The sequence below is a fragment of the Diceros bicornis genome, unplaced genomic scaffold, assembly GCF_020826845.1.
Source record: "Diceros bicornis minor isolate mBicDic1 unplaced genomic scaffold, mDicBic1.mat.cur scaffold_611_ctg1, whole genome shotgun sequence".
Lineage (NCBI taxonomy): Eukaryota > Metazoa > Chordata > Mammalia > Perissodactyla > Rhinocerotidae > Diceros > Diceros bicornis.
This window is the reverse complement of record NW_026691482.1, coordinates 18,785-36,828: the sequence shown is the minus strand read 5'-3', so window position 1 is coordinate 36,828 and position 18,044 is coordinate 18,785. Positions and strand designations below refer to the sequence as shown.

The 18,044-nt window shown below is 39.4% G+C and overlaps 1 long non-coding RNA gene across 1 annotated transcript; it reads right to left on the bottom strand.

The window, feature by feature from the left end:
• Positions 1-386: 386 nt before the first annotated feature.
• On the bottom strand, positions 387-16,904 carry LOC131403229 (uncharacterized). The gene is made up of 3 exons (XR_009219306.1): positions 16,621-16,904; positions 1,055-1,200; positions 387-542 (listed from the first exon to the last, which is right to left on the bottom strand). It is a non-coding gene; the product is annotated as an uncharacterized LOC131403229 (long non-coding RNA).
• Between the last annotated feature and the right edge of the window lie 1,140 nt (positions 16,905-18,044).

The following is an 18,044-nucleotide window of genomic DNA, read 5'->3' as shown; positions in this document are numbered from 1 at the left end:
CTTTGGGGGCTTTCCTGGGGCTCCGGCCCCTGGTCATTGGGAAGCAGCAACTAAACATGTTGCTCCTTCTAGACAAGTGCTAGAGAAGTGAGCTCGCTTGGGGGCTGTGTTTAGGATGTGGGTGCCTAGTTACCAGGGTTCCAAGTTCTATTGGGCTCTGTGAGGTCACTTCCTGGGATCCCCTTACCTAAGCTTCCTCCTCACACAAGACCATCCTAAGGGCCCCCCGGGCTGCTGACTGCTCACTCTCCATCTCCATACCCTGTCCAGACACAGTCACACCGACACAGTCCACCCCACAGCCTCTGGGGAGGTCTGGACGCAACCAGGGCCCCAGCTTTGAGGACACAGAGTTGAATTCAGTCCCGCTCCTGCTTCTTGCCATGAATCTCAGGAAGGTTCTCCAAAATAGTCTGTTTCTTCTCTTCAGCCACCATGCCCTTGGTGATGAGCCGTCACACTCTGGAGACCACAAGTGCAGCTCCTCCTGACCAGCAGGGACACTGGGACCCTCGGGGTGCACCGGGCCAGGTCTTCCCAACCTGAGTGAACGAGGACATCCTAAGACTTTCCCTGGTTTCCCCTAAAGCCCCAGAGGGAGGGCACCACCCCCTCCAATTCCCTGACATCTCCATGCCAGCCACTGTTAACCCATTGGGGAGGAGTGATATTATTTCTTTAATAGTAAATGGTAGATTTGACTCTTACGTTATATCCTGTTTCTGTCACAACCTGGGTGTTGTGGTGTGGTTCTTTCACTTCTTATGCTCATGTAAATGAGACACAGAATCTCACTTTCCTCCTTGAATTAAGAACTTGTGTATGGTCACAGCTTATTGTATGTGGGAGAAGGGAGGAGGGCCACCCTCCTCCCTGGCTACTGAATGAAACCCTCAAGTCCCCCTTCCTCAGAGGACAGGTGCATTTCAGTGTGGTTCACCTGGGCCAGGAGCAGAGACAGCCCCTCAGATCTCCCTGGATGTAGAGGTTGGAGGGACTTTCCCAGGCAAAGCAGTAACCACTGAAATGTGGGTGTCTTTCAAATAGCACTTACCAGGACCATGTCCTTCCCCAGGACAGTGGCTGTCTTTCTACAGCTTTCCAGGAAGAAGGAATATTTTTTGCTTCTCTTGTTGAGGTTTCTTGGATCAGATATTGGAACTTGCCGTTTTCTAATCAGTGTCTGGATTCGCATCAACACTAAATGAGGAAAAAATGTAAAAAGATAAAAGTTTGCATGTGGAACAGACAAGGACAGAGGAAGACCATGTGCAGATGGACTAAGGGCCGACAGGACATCCCCATCAGGCCGCCTCTAGGGCTCCCTGTTCACCCTTCGCCTAGACTGGAATCCTCCTGGGATCCTGGCCCATGCCCTTGGAAGTCCTTTTCCCACTTGTTTCATGTCACTTTATGATGAAGTGCTGCTGTTCACGCCCAACTCTAGAGCTTTGTGGATCAGATAATACCCAGTTCATAACAGTCATCTAAGACTGTCCCATAATTAGGTATTTAGTCCCAACCAGCACCAAGTAGCAAGAAAGGTGCCATTTCTCAAAAGGAAAATGGATATCTTCATGGTTTTGCTTTAAAATCCTAGGTGCATGCATTGTCATTCTCTTGTGGAGGGCTGCCAGAAGATCCCGAAAACAGCCCTAAATGCCCAAGACCTGCTGATTCATATGGCCTAAATGGTAGAATAGCTTTTACTGTACCCTGGACCAGCTTCAGAGACTCCTTTTGCTCTGAGTCCCATTTGAAACTCAGTAAATATGCAAAGTAAATCACTCAAATGAGACACATATTGGCTCCAGAACCCAAAGAGGCCCACAAAGCATTGGATCTTATTTAATGTTAATAGGTGGAAGATACATCAACTTAACTTTCACATTGAAGGAGGGATCTCAGTATGCCCCAGAACCCTAGAGCCCTACAAACCCACCAAGTCTTCATGGGGTTTATCTCCCACTTATATATCTTACTAAAGCTTCCAGGGTATTTGCTACTTCCTGCCCAACAAATCTATTAGCATGATTTCATGGATTATTTAGCCTCGATTATGACAGAGAGGGCTAGAGCTGAAAGCAACAGTGAATGTTTTGTTGACCCGATCATGTGGAAGCAAATTACTTCTTGGTTGATGTAGAGAGAATAAAGCATTTGCCAGAACAATAGTTGCACACCAGTTTTTAGAGACTGTGCTGTTTTGCTCCAGTAAGGAGACTACATCTGTAAAAGCAGCAGCATTTAGGATCACCACCTGACTAAGTGTAGGAAAATCTGCTACCACTCTCCAAAACCCCACTACCATGCATACAGGCCAAGTCAACACACTTGCATCTCTCAAGACTTGCATGGTGGCATTACTCTCCACAGACTTCCTCAGGGATGCAATATTGCTTTTGATTTATTATTTTGGTTGAACAGGGAAATTCCAGTGGTTTCCAGTTGGTCTTTCCTATTATATAAGCCATTGTTCTACAGGCAGGGAGCCAGTGTGAAGAGTCTGCTAGTTTGCAAATGTGTTCTTGAGAACTATAAATTCAGGTAAAATTTAGATACAAAGAGAATTCCTATTGGGTTGTATGTGTGGACCCACTGGGCCCACTGTGAGAAGGAATCGGACCAAAGAACTATTTATCATCTAAAATCTCTCAATCTCCACTCTATTTGACCAAAAAGCATTTGGGATCCCCAGGAATTAGCATCAACTCCGATTCTATCTTAGTCATTCCAAAAAAATCTGGCTGTTTCCCTCTTCCCATGCACAGATACCTTGGTAAAGGGTCCCAGGTCACTTTCAGAAGGGCAAAGAGGAAGATTTACAGTATACTATGTTGGCAGGGTTATAGCATTCTTCCTCAAAGGGACCCCACTCATATCTCAATTTCGAATATCTATTCCTGCACCAGTACCAAACTGTTTCTATTAATACAGCCTTATAATGTGTCTTGAAAATTGATAAGGCAATTCCTAATACATTCAAAGATTGTTTTGGCATTCTTTTTTTTTTTTTTGGAAGATTGGCCCTGAGCTAACATCTATTGCCAATCTTCCTCTTTTTTCTTGAGGAAGATTGTCCCTGAGCTAACATCTGTGCCAACGTTCCTCTATTTTGTGTATGGGATGCTGCCACGGCATGGCTCAATGAGCAGTGTGTAGGTCCGCGCCCAGGATCCGAATCCTCGAACCCCAGGTCGTTGAAGCAGAGTGCAAGAACTTAACCACTATGCCACTGGGCCAGCCCCATATTTTGGCATTCTTATATATTTTCTTGTCCTAATGAATTTTGGAATCCATTTGGCAAAATCTACACACACAAAAATTCTATTAGCATTTTTATTGAGATTGTTTGGATTTATAAATTAATTCAGGGAACACAGAAATTTTTCATAACATTAAGTTATCCTGTCAGTGAACATGATATATCTACTTATTTGGCCATTTTATATCTTTTATTAAATTCTATAATTTTCTCAGTAGAAGTCTTGTACATTTTTGTTAGTTTTAGTCCTAATCGGTCTCACATAAAAAAATTAAAACTTTTATGGACTCACATTCTCATCCAGCTATTTCCCTTTCCACTTTATAGCCAAACATCTTGAAAGAGTTGTCTACACTACATGTTTCCATTTACTCATCTCACTTCCTCTTAAACATAAAGCAATTTGGATTCAATGAGCTCCACTTCATCAAAACTGCTCAGTCACTGATGACACACACAACTTTAAAAATCCACAAATTTTTTCCTGACCCTTATCTTGCTTGATTTTTAAAAAATTTATATGTTTTCACTTTCAGTTTCCAGTTCTGCTCGTAAGGAGCTTGGAAGTTACCGCTCCATCCTGATAACAAGTAAAAAGCTGAACAGACTGAAAAATCAACAAACAACTATTCTTGGATCCATAAGACAGAGGAGGACACAGGGTAAACTGCTGCCCCCAATAGTGGAGAGATGGACAGGCAAACACAGAGAGCCGCAGCTCACCAGAGCAGAGACTCGCGCAGAAACCACCTCCAGAACCAGCGCCAGGGTAGGAAAACCTGAACTGTAATGGACAGATTGGTGAAGGCTCAGTGTGGACAACTCTGAAAGTGAAGAACTCTGGGGTGATCCAGTCATAGAGGGGCCCCCAGAACATTGTGAGATTACCTCCAGGAGTTTGACTAGGTTCCCACAGTAAGTATCCGAGAAAAATCCCCTTGTGCTCCTGGCAGGAGGAGGGGAAAAGGAACCATTCTGAAATACTCCAGAGCACTCTGTTGTTCTTAACAAGGCCCACCCTCAGGGAAAACTGCCTAACAAGAGCTTAACCTACTGGAGTATTATCAGAGCCTAACTGACCTAGGGGAGGGGAAATGCCCAACTCCAGCCCACTCTAGCCATCCTGTCTCACCTAAGGGGGCAAAAAAAAAAAACTGAGAAACAGTCATGAAGTTCACAGTGCAGAGGCATAGGCTCACTGAAAAACTGAGACCTAATCTTAGGACTATAGAATGCTTCCCCTCCCCAACACCTCACTGCCACATCACTAAAGGCCTATTTACAGCAGTTCCTTTTACCCAGTGCATCATATACAGCTATCAAGAAAATTTACCAGGCATATACCAAAACACAAAAAACATAATTTGAAGAGACAGAGTAAGTATCAAAATCAAACATGGCAAGGATGTTGGAATCATCAGACTGGGAATTTAAAACAACTGTGATTAATATGCTAAGAGCTCTAATGGATAAAGTAAACAGCATGCAAGAACAGATGGGTAATGTAAGCAGAGAGATGGAAACCCAAAGAAAGATTCAGAAAGAAATGCTAGCAATAAAAATCACTGTAACAGAAACGAAGAATGGCTTTGAGGAGCTTATTAGTAGGCCAGACATGGCTGAGGAAAGAATCTCTGAGCTAGAGGATATATCAATAGAATCCTTGAAAACTGTAGAGCAAAAAGAACAAAGACTGAAAAAAAAAAAAAAAAAACAGACTATCCAAGGACTGTGGGACAACTACAAAAGATGTAACATACGTGTAATGGGATTACCAGAAGGAGAAAAAAGAGAGAAAGGAACAGAAGAAATATTTGGAAAAATAATGATCAAGAATTTTCCCAAATTAATGTCAGACACCAAACCACAGATCTAGGAATCTCAAAGACTACTGAGCAAGATAAATGCCCCCAAAAATTACACTTAGGTATATCTTCAAATTATAACCAAAAATAAAGAAAAAATCCTGAAAGTAGCCAGAGTATAAAAACATCTTACCTATAGAGGAACAAAGATGAGAATTACATCTAACTTCTCAGAAACCATGCAAGCAAGTAGAAAGTTGAGTAAAATATTTAAAGTGTTCAGAGAAAAAACCCCACCAACCTAGAATTCTATACTCTATGAAATTATTCTTCAAAAGTGAAGGAGAAATAAAGACTTTCTCAGGCAAACAAAAATTGAGGGACTATGTTGCCAATAGACCTGCTCTGCAAGAAATGTTAAAAGAGGTTCTTTAGAGAGAAGGAAAATAATATAGGTCAGAAATTCAGATCTACATAAAGAAAGGATGAGAGTTGAAGAAGGAATAACTGAAAGTAAACCAAAAACTCTTATTTTTCTTATTCTTAATCTATCTAACAGATAACAGTTTGTTTAAAATAACAATGTATTTGATTACGTACGCTTACGAATATGTATGCTTATGTGTGCTTACATATAAGTGAAATGAATAACAGCAATGATACAAGGGATGGGAGTAAGGAATTAGGATTATTTTGTTATTATAAAATACTTATGCTACCCAGGAAGTAGTATAGTGTTATTTGAAAATGGACTTGGATTAGTTGTAAATATATATTGCACTCTAGGGTAACCACTAAAAAAGTTTTAAAAAACTGTAACTGATATGCTAAGAAAGGAGAGAAAATGGAATCATCATACAAAATGCTCAATTAAAACCATAAAAGGCAGAAAAAGAGTGGAAGACAAAAACAGGAACAAAAAACAAAAGAAACAGGGGCCGGCCCAGTGGTGCAGTGGTTAATTGTGCGTGCTCTGCTGCGGCAGCTTGGGGTTCGCAGGTTCGGATCCCGGGCGCGCACCAACGCACCGCTTGCTAAGCCATGCTGTGGCGGCGTCCCATATAAAGTAGAAGAGGATGGGCACGGGTGTTAGCCCAGGGCCAGTCTTCCTCAAGAAAAAAAAGGAGGATTGGCATCGGATGTTAGCTCAGGGCTAGTCCTCCTCACAAACAAAAAAAAACAACACACAAGAGAAACAAATAGAAAACAGTAATGAATATAGCAAATATATGTCAGCTATATCAAAAAACACTTTAAATGTCAATGATCTAAATGTACCAATTAAAAAACAGAGAACGTCAGAAGGGATCAAAAAACATGACCTAACTATATGTTGTCTACCAGAAACCCACTTTCAATACAAAGACACATATAGATTAAAAGTAAATGGGTAGAGAGAAATATACCATGCTAACAATAATCAAAACAAAGCAACAGTAGCTATAGTAATCTCAGACAGAGCAGACTTTAAAGTAAGGAAAGTTATCAGAGATAAATAAAAGCATTATATAATGATAAAGGGGTCAATTCTCAAAGAAAACATAACAATTCTGAACGTGCATGTGCCTAACAACAGAGTGTCAAACTATGTGAGGCAAAAACTGATAGAACTATAAGCAGAAATAGACAAATCCACTATAACAGTTGGCGACTTCAACACCCCTCTCTCAGAAATGGACAGATCTAGCAGGCAGAAAATCAGTAAGGACATAGTTGAACTCAACAGCATCATCAATCAACTAGATATAATTGACATCTACAGAGCACTTCGTCCAATGATAGCAGATTACACTTTCTTCTCAAGCTTGCATGGAGCATTCACCAAGATAGACCACATCCTGAGACATAAAACACCTTAACAAATTTAAAAAAATAGAAATCATACAATGCCTGCTTTCAGACCACAATGGAATTAAACTAGAAATCAATAATAACACTTTACATGTTTTAAATTTACATAATTCACTCTTTGTGATGTATATTTCTATGGATTTTGACAAATGCATAGAACTGTGTATACCATCACAGTCATGATCCAAAAAGTTTCATCACCCCAAAAATTTCTGCTTGCTGCCTCTTTGTGATCAACCCCTCCCCACACCCCACTCCTGGCAACCTCAGATTTGTCTTCTATCTCAATAGTTTAGCCTTTCCCAGAATGTCATATAAATGGAGTCATACAATATGATGCCTTTGGGTTCTAGCTTCTTTCACTTAACAAAATACCTTTGAGATTCACACATGTTGTTGCATGAATCCATCAGGGTTACTTTCTCCCTTGTGTTGCTAAGTAGTATTCCAGTGTATAGATATACCACAAACCGTTTATTCATTTATTCACATCTGAGTTGTTTCCAAGTTTTAACAATTAAAAATAAAGCTGAAATAAACATGCGTGTACAGATTTTTGTGTGCACATAAGTTTTTAGTTCTCTTGGGTAAATATTTGGGAGTAAGACTGCTACTCCCATATAAGAATAAGTAAACATATAAGCACTGTATATGTTTAAATTTGTTTGTTAAAAAAACTATTAAACAGTTTTTCAAAGTGGCCATACTGTTTTATAGTCTTATCAGCAAAGCATGAGGATTCCAGTTGTTCCACATCTTTGTCAACACTTGGTAGTGTCAGGATTTTTTTTTTTTACCTTCTAAGAGACGTATAGTGGTGTTTCATTGTGATTTTACTTTGTGTTTCCATCATGAGTATTGGCATCTTTTCATATGCTTATTTACCATCAATATGTCTTTTTGAGTAAAGTGTCAGTTCAAAACTTATGTTTATGTTTTTTGAGTTATTTCTTGTTGAATTTTGTGAATTCTTTATATTCTGAATAAAAGTCTTATTTTATTGAGGTATAATTGATATATAACATTATATTAGTTTCAGGTGTATAAAATAATGATTTGCTATTTGTATATATTGGGAAATGATCACCACAATAAGTCTAGTTAACATCTGTCACCATGCATAGTTACAAAATTTTTTCTTGTGATGAGAACTTTGAAGATTTACTCTCTTAGCAACTTTCAACTATGCGGTACAGTATTAACTATAGTTATTATGCTGTACATTACATCCCCACTACTTATTGATTTTATAACTGGAAATTTGTACCTTTTGATCTCCTTCACTCACTTTGCCCACCCCCAACCCCTCAACTTTGGCAACCAGCCATCTGTTCTCTGTAGGCATGAGCTTGTTTTTTTGTTTGTTTGTTTTAGATCCCACGTGTAAGTGAAATCCTACAGTATTTGTCTTTCTCTGTCTGACTTATTTCACTTAGCATAATGCCCTCAAGGTCCATCCATGTTGTCATAAATGGCAAGATTTCATTCCTTTTTATGGCTGAATAATATTTCAGTGTATATATACACCACATTTTCTTTATCCATTCATCCATCAGTGGACACTTAGGTTGTTTCCATGTCTTGGCCACTGCAAATAATGCTGCAATGAACATGCAATGAATATGAAGTCTTTTGTCAGAAATGAGACTTCTAAATATTTTCTCTCAGTCTGTAGGTTTATCTTTTCCTTCTCTTAACAGTGATTGTTTCAGAACAAAAAGTTTTAATGTTTATAATTGCTCACGTTTTGGCAGCATTTGACATTGGCTTTCTCATCCTTCAAGACTCAGTTTCAGGAGGCCTACCTGAATTAGGCTCCTCCAGCTCCTTTATGTTAGCAAATTTCTATCATATTACCCTATACATTTTCTTTATGGCACCTCTCACAAACTGTAATTATTTTATTCATTTATTATGTTTATTATCTGTATTCCCCACTACATTATAAGCTCCATGAGGAATGGGGGCTGCATCTGCTTTTTCACTAGTACTATCAATGACTAATACAGCGCCTGGCAAATAACTATGGAAAGGAAGGAAACAAGGAGAGAAAGAAGGCAGGTACAAAGGAAGAAAAGGAAAATCTTGAAGGAGAGGTCAAAGATTATTCTGAGAATTCAACTTCAAGAAACTAGCTAATTGTTATGATTTAAATGGAAATAGAAAATACAGGATTGAACAGCAACTCCCCACTTCCAGCCCACCCCCCATCAGCCCTTGGCAACCACCATTTTACTTTCTGTTTCTATGAGTTTGACTACTTTAGATACCTTATATAAGTGGAATCATGCAGTATTTGTCCTTCTGTGACTGACTTATTTCACTTAGCATAATGTCCTCAAGGTTCATCCATATTGTAGCATATGATAGCATTCCCTTCTTTTTTAAGGCTGAATAATATTCCATTGTATGTATGTACCACATTTTCTTTATTCATTCATCTGTTAATGAACATCTAAGTTGTTTCCACCTCTTGCCTATTGTAAATAATGCTGCAATGAACATGGGAACGCAAAATATCTTTGAGATTCTGTTTTCAATTCTTTTAAATAAATATCCAAAAGTAGGATGGTTGGATCATATGGTAGTTCTATTTTCAATTTTTTGAGGAACCTCATACTGTTTTCCGTAGTGGCTGCACCATTTTAATTACCATCAACAGTGCACAAGTGTTCCAATTTTTCAACATCCTTACCAACACTTGTTATTTTCTGTTTTTTTGACAATGGACATCCTAACAGGTGTGAGGTCATATCTCATTGTGGTTTTGATTTGCATCTCCCTGATAATTAGTGATGTTGAGCATTTTTCGTATAGCTGTTGGCCATTTGTATGTCTTTTTTTTTTGTGAGGAAGATCAGCCCTGATCGGATGGCACCCTAACATCGGATGCCAATCCTCCTCTTTTTGCCGAGGAAGATTGGCCCTGGGATAACATCTGTGTCCATCTTCCTCTACTTTGTATGGGACACCACCACAGCATGGCTTGACAAGCTGTGCGTCGGTGCGCTACCAGGATCCAAACCTGCAAACCCTCGGGCCGCCGAAGCGGAGCACGCACACTTAACCGCTGCGCCACCGGGCAGACCCCTGTATGTCTTCTTTGAAGAAATGTCTATTCAAGTTTTTAGCCCACTTTTTAATTGGTTGTTAGTTTTTCGGCTATTGAGTTTTATGAGTTTCTTATATATTTTAGATATTAACCCTTTATTGGATAACTGGTTTGCAAATATTTTCTCCCATTCTGTAGGTTGCCTCTTCATTCTGTTGATGGTTTCCTTTGCTGCACAGAAACTTTTCAGTTTGATGCAGTCTCACTTATCTATTTTTGCTTTTGTTGCCTGTGCTTCTGGTGATATGTAAGAACAAACCTTTTAGCAAGGTATTCCCGGCTTTCAAATTCTGACCCCAGCCTGCCTTTCTTCTTTGAGCTTCACCACCACACCACTGCACACCACAGTCCAGGCCACTGGACCACTCCCAGTCCCTGAGAATGCCATGCACATGTATGTGTCTCTGCATATTGTCCTTTCTTCTTGGAATATTCACCCTCTGCTGTCTACCCAGCAGGTGCAGTATTACAAAAGTCTCTGGTGGCTTTCCTGATCCTCTTCCTCCCAAGGAAGGATTAGTTGCATTCAGCTTTGTTTGGTCCCCTAGTGAAGTACGTATTAGAGTTGTTTACAAAATTGTTTCCTGTTCTAGACTATATCCCAGAAATTAATATCTACCAGATAGTGTATGCTATTTTTTAAATAAATTTGGTCATTTTGTCTCGATTTCTTTATCTATACAATGACAGTGCTTTTAAATTTGCTTGTCAATAATAACCAGCCGAAACTCATTTTTGAAATATAGATTTGAGGCTCCCTCCCATAGATTATGATTGCAGGGTTCCAGGAATTCATATTCGAAATGACCTCACTATGCGATTCTTATAATCAGGTATGTTTAAGAGAACTGAGTTAGATTACTCTAGGGCCCTACGCTGCTCTAAATTTTTTCCTTTTTTTTGTCTATAATTTCTTATGGCATAGAAGAGAATAAAAGTGAAGGACAAAGGTGAAGGGCATGTTTTAAGATGACTAGCCAGAGTTTTGGTAACTGACACCCATCCCCTCTCCTTCAGTCCTTATTTTCAAGGGCAATTTTGAAATTTTAAGCCTGGTAAACATGTGGAAATATGATTAGAGTAAAGAGAAAGTAAGAGGAGAAACTGATTCGATGTATATATAAATTACAAAAATACCTTAGACAATTTTCCATCAATAATCAAAATAACACCTTACACCGGTACAATGCTTACAACTTGGAAAATACTTTCCACTTCCTTTATCTTTTTTACACTTTATAACCACACTGTAAGTTCAGCAGGGAAAAGCAGGACAGCAATCATTATTTCCATTTTATACAAATATTTTTTGAGTGCCTATGTCATATGTGGAAAAAATAGAGTATTTCATATAGAAAAAGGCTATGATCTTCTATGCGTTTAAAAGAGGTAAAGTTCTCAAACTGTATATGCCCAGGTAAAGAGTTATTGGACTGAGTTGGAAAGATATATTATCCAGATATTTCAAGGCCATCGAAATCTTCTTTTCCCACCACCTATGCAGAGTTATTTAGGGAACTGCTATAAATGCCCTCTTGACTTTTCAAATTTGAAATAATTTCAGAATTACAGAAAAGTTGCAAAAATAGTAGTTTCCATATACCTTTCATCCAGCTTCCTCTAATGTTAACATTTTACATACCACAGTACAGTTATCAAAATTAATATTGGTACAATACTAGTGACTAAACTACAGACTTTAAACATTTTTCCACTAAGGTCCATTTTCTGATGCAGGATCTAATCCAGGATCCCACATTGCATTTAGTTGTCAAGTCTCCTTAGTCTCCTTCAATCTGAGATAGTTCCTTGGTCTTTCTCTCTCTTTCGTGACCTTGACACTTTGGCAGAGATACTGGTGGAGTTATTTTGTCGCATATCCCTCGATTTGGGTTTGTCTGATGCTTTCTCATGTTTAGATGAAGGTTATGCATTTTTGGCAAGAACACCACAGAAATGGCATTGTGCCCTTCTCAGAGCATAAAGTCAGGAGACATGGTGGTCTCTGCCAAGTTTCTCCATGTAATTATTCCCCTTCCCTTGTCATTAATAAATATCTTAGGGGAAATACTGAGACTATGCAAATATCCTGCTTCTCCTCAAACTTTTACCCACTAATTTTAGCATCCTTCAATATATTTTCCCTCTGATAATTATTACTACGGTGTTTGTCTAATGAAGATTTTCTTTCTTCTTCTTCTTTTTTTTTTTTTGGATATCTGATCTTATTTGTTACTCTTAGAAAATTTCATATTTGACTGGACTCAGACTTAGAGGTAGAAGCTCTCAGGACAGCCCCCGTCTCTTGGCAATCTGTTCCTGGTGTTTTTCTTTGGCCTCCTTCACTCTCTTGGCCAAAAGTTCAGCATATTCTGCAGCCTCTTCCTTGTTTTTCTTAGTACACTTTTTCTTCAGAGCAATAGGCCGCCGTTTGTGTTGCAGGACACGTGGAGTAACAAGATGCTGAATCCTAGTGGATATTGACAGACAACGTGAAGGATCGTCACACTTTTGTGAGGCATGGAAGGGGATGGGCAGTGGAAAATTTTTTGGAGGGAGCTGAGGAATTAGAGTTCCTTAATATCATTTGCTCCTCCTTGTGAGTCCCATTCTTATGACTAAAATTTCACTTTCTGGCATTCAATGTAAAAACTCTGGTGTTAGACACAAGGTGGCAAAACAAAATTATGTTGCAATGCAATGGGCTTCTTCAGTAACTTCCTGATCTGGTTATATATTCTCAGACCAAAGGCAAATTGGCTTCCAATAATTGTCAAATTTGCTCCAATCTACTTTCATCTGAGAACTTTGTTTAGAATTCCTCTCTTTTCTAATGTAGTTTCCAAAACTCCATGTACAGTAACTGCCACACTTGACATTTTTTATATTTCCCTACCAAGTTCTCTAAAGCCCTACCTCAGTGACTATATAGTTGGAGTTCTAAGACACTATTGGAGAAAGCCTGTGTAAATGATTTACTATTGCATAACACACACACAAACAAGTTCCCATTTTAGGGCAGGAAAGTCTTTATTGCCTGCTACCCCACCTTGATTCAGCCAGTTGCACTTTCTCTGAGGTTTGTTATTTCCAACCCCATTCACAGTCAAACTGGAGCAGGACTCTTCCAGTTGTAATTGGCTGAAATTCACTTAAACCAGTTTAAGCAAAGACATGACATTGTATTATAAGGATAAATTATGATAAATAATTCAAAGATAGGGAGCAGACTCGACCTTCTCAAAGGACTGAGATCAGGAACGGTAAAACTATCAGGAACGAAGGCAGCTATCAGATCCGTGTCTGATATGTCAGCACTGCTCCATGAAAGCACAGACTCTGGAGTCACACTGCCTGAGTTTTATTTTAGCTTTAGCCCTTACTTAATTTAGTCAAGCTTCTCAGTTTCCTTACCTATAAAGTAAGGATAACAGTACCAACCTCACAGAGTTACAACACTTAGAACACGGAGTGACGTGGTAAGTGATCTGAGAGTATTCTTGTTCTAAAACACACCTCTAAATCTCCACATGCTGCTACCAAACATGGCAGCCCTAGCCTAAATTTATAGGTTTCTTAGAACAGATCAGCTGTCTGATAAACTTTCTCAATCAAGTTTAAATTCTTAGGACAATCTGATTGGTCCAGATAGGGTTCCGGGTTTCATCCTTGCTAAAGCCAGAGGCGTTAAGTCACCTAACACTTACACACCTACTGAGGCCCACCCCTAAACGTCTGTGGATATTTCTCAGTGGTGGGGGATCACAAATCAAAGCTAAAATCCCCCCCTCCAAAAGAGAAAGAAAAGGATTTTTCAGTACTTCTCTCAACTCACTGCTATCCTGTTCTTCCATAGTCACAAAAAGTCCTGATATGAGTAACTTGCTCAGTATCATATAGCTAATAATGAAGCTGTGGTTCAAAACTAGGTCTGACTCCAAATCCCAAATTTATTTTCACTAAACAATGCATTAGAGTTGTTTATATTTATTGAGACCATACTACGTAGCTGACCCTGTATTTAACCAAACTTTTGAGATGCAAGACTTCGAGTAATTCAAAATTAGGTTTCCTGGGTTTTTTTCCTAATTTTTAATTTTAAAAAATTGGGGTATAGCATATGCACAGTAAAGTTCACAAAATTAAAATGTTCGACTTGATGAGCTTTCTCATACATATACACTCATATCCACCGAGATCAAGATATGGAACATTCCCATCATTTTATAAGGCTTCCTTATGCCCCTTCCAAGTCAATACCCATGCCCAGAAAGGTAACTACTATCCTGACTTCTATCATTATAAATTAGTTTTGTTTGTTCTTGATTTCATATAAATGGAATTATATAATATGAATTCTTTTGTGTCTATTTCACTCAACATAAATTATTGTTTGTAGCAATTTATTCTTTTTTATTGCTGGGTAATATTCCGTTGTATGAATATACTTCACTTTGTTCCAGTTTGAGGCCAAAATGAATCAAACTGCTAGGAAGATTCTTATACAATGCTTTTAGGAGACACCTGCATTCATTTCTCTTGGATATACACTCAAGAGTGAAACTGCTGAGTTATAGGATAGGCATTAGTTTAGCTACAATGTAGACTGCCTGTGAATTTTCCAAAGTGGCTGTAATCAATTTACACCCCCACCAGCAATAATACTTTCAGTTGCACTATAATCTTTTTTTAACCAAGGAAAATAATATAATCAGTCTATTGTGCTAGTCACGTTTCTTAGTTCTGCAAACGTATTTTATTTGAGGCTCTTTTGTTGCTGGTTACAAGCAAGGCTTAGTTTTAGGCTAAGTTGTTATGTAGAATAGATCCTCCTCCTTCATTAGCACCCTTACCAAACCACAACCCCCACCCACTGAGATTTCACTAAAAGATACTACCTAGTTTGCCATCCTTTATAGCCGGGTTTCTCAACAATGGCATTATTGTCATTTTGGGCCAGATAATTCTCTGTTGTGGGGGGCTGGCCAGTGCATTGTAGGATCTTTAGCAGTATCCCTGGCCTCTGCCCAATATATGTCAGTAGCAGCCCCCACCCGATTCATTGTGACAACCACAAATGTTTCCAGATTCTTGCCAAATATCCCCTGAGGTGCAAAATCTCCACCCACCACTGCCCTGTTAATAACCACTATTTTCTAAGTAAATATTCTGGCCTCTCCACACTTCATCTAAACCAAACGTCGTGAGTGAATGCAGTGTTAATACAATGATGTCCATAGTTTTTCAATACTAATGGCACATTAGAATCATCTTTTTAAAAGGGGAGCTTTGAAAGAACGCATATGCCAAGGCCCCACCTTAGAACAATGGAATGAAATCTCTTAAGGTAAGTCTTGAGCATTTTTCTTTTTCTTTTTTTTTTGGTGAAGAAGATTAGCTCTGAGCTAACATCTGCTGCCAATCTTCCTCTTTTTGCTAAGGAAGATTAGCCCTGAGCTAACAGCTGCGCCCATCTTCCCCTATTTTTGTACATGGTTTGCCACCACAGCATGACTTGATGAGCAGTGCATAGGTCCGCAGCCAGGACCTGAACCTGCGTACCCCAGGCCGCCAAGGCAGACTCGCGAACTTAACCATTACACCACCAGGCCGGCCCCTTGAGCATTTTTATTTTAAAGCTCCTTAGGTAATTCTAAACTTCGGCACAGCTGAGAACTACCTTCTTAACATATTACTCTTCCCAGGAATATATGCTTTCAAATAGATTTCTACCAAGGACTTCTCAAACATTAGTAGAGCATGAGGCATGTATCTGGGGAGTAAAAGACTCACAGAAATTCTCAAATTACACCAATTAAGTGTGTATAGCCCATAACTATAAACAGTGATATCTAGTGTTCTGTTCCCGATTGGAAAAAAACAAAGGTATATGTGTTAATTCTTACAGCTAACTCTAATACATTCAACCTCTCTTTCAAAGGGATATTTCCCATTGTCTTTGAAACACCTTAAATCTTTCACCTAAACAAACAAAAATCCACAAGCCCCCCCAAAAAAACAAACAGAAAAATTCATATTCACCCTCAAGTCAAAGTCCAACTGTCTGAGAGAGAAATTTAGACTCACTGATTCCATTTCTTCATTTATCACATCCCACTCCAATCTGGCTTCTGGTCCTATTATTCCAACAAAATAGTTCTTGCTAAGGTAAATGACCCTTATGTTACTAAATCTAATGGATATTATTCAGGCCTTATTTCACATGACTTCTCAACAGCATTGGACACTACTCACCACTCCTTCCTTGAATTATTTATGCCTTTGTCTTCCATTGCACAACACCCATCTGATATCTGCAACTCCTTAGCCAGCTCATCTTCCTCTACCTAGCCAAAAATTAATTTAAATTCTTCATTGCACACTCCTAGGTTGTCTGCTAAGTCTATTTCATGTATACTCAAGACTTTAATTTCTCCCTACATACTTAACAGTTAGTTTTCAGTCTAGATCTTACTTCTCAGCTCTAGACTTCTATCCAAAAGCCTCTTGGATGACTCAAAGGCATCAGAAACTCAGTAAGTCCTACACCAATGATCTCCACACCTACTCATCTCCAAACATATTACCTTTCAAATGGATGTCATCAATCAGCTCCATTCCATTCCATTGTATGTACAGCTTCCCTCCTCCTCCTAACCTTGAATCCAATTGCATCAACAAATCCTGTGGGCTTTTCCTTCCACAGCTACTCTCTCCTCCTCCATAACACTACCCTGGTTCATCAAGTTATTTCTAATCTTTTACCTGTTGTACCTGCCTAATTCATCTAAGAATATTGCATCTACTTTGACCTGCCTCTAATCCTTTTTTGGAATTTACAGCTAAGGTAAATTTTTCAATTTGCAAATCTCATCATTACCATCCAGTTCAAAATCCTTCAAAGGTTTCCCATTGCTCCAAGGGAAGAACCTGCTTCTTTTCCTGGCCTTTGGGCCCTGAATGGCCTGGCCCCTATGCAGGTTCATCTTCCTCAGTTCTGTCTGCTCCAGCAGCACTGAGCTTCTTGCAGTCCCTTATAGGTAGGATGGCAATGTAATTTATCACCCAAACCACTTCTTTTTGTGTGTGTGTGTGTGTGTGTGTGAGGAAGATCAGCCCTGTGCTAACATCTGCCAATCCTTCTCTTTTTCTGCTGAGGAAGACTGGCCCTGGGCTAATATCCGTGCCCATCTTCCTCCACTTTATATGAGATGCCGCCACAGCATGGCTTGCCAAGTGGTGCGCCAGTGCGTGCCCAGGATCCCAGCTGGTGAACCCCGGGCCGCCACAGCGGAGCATGTGCACTTCATTCACCGCCTGTGCCACCGGGCCGGCCCCCCAAACCACTTCTGAAAGTGCAAAAAGTCTATCCTTGGCAAACTGGGATGTTAAGTTGACACCATCTTTCTGGCCCTAGAATTTTTGCTCATGTTGTGTCTTTTACTGGGAAAGGAGCTCTCCATGTCCCTTTTGCCTATATAATTCTTCAGTTCTCTGACCAAGTCACTTCCTTCCAGGACTTTTCTGACTACGGTTCTCCATTGTGAATCCTCACAGCACTATATGCTTCTTCATACCATTTTTCTCAGTTATGATTTTGCAGTGTGATTGTTTTCTGCACTAGACTTGAACTCTTGAAAGTATGTTTTTGCTCTAATTCCCCTCCCCCACCCCAGCAGAGTGTCTGTATGCAATTTATTGAATGAATGTCAATATAATAAATAAGGAACACAGAGAGTCTGTATTCAAGGAGCTCACAATGTAGTATGGAAACAAATGGCTTATTACAATGACATGCTGCACTTACAGAATACACAATTTGATATCCAAAAAGGGAGGTAAGAGAGCTGCCTGATGTATCTCACATGGTGTCAGTACAATTGTGTCAGTTCTTGATGACTGACTTAAACAAACCTACAAGGTTTGTTCATAGGAGAGATGGACTATATCCACTAACAGTGAGAAAGATACCTTTCCAATGACCTGAAGAAATACGTGGCTAGAGTGTCAA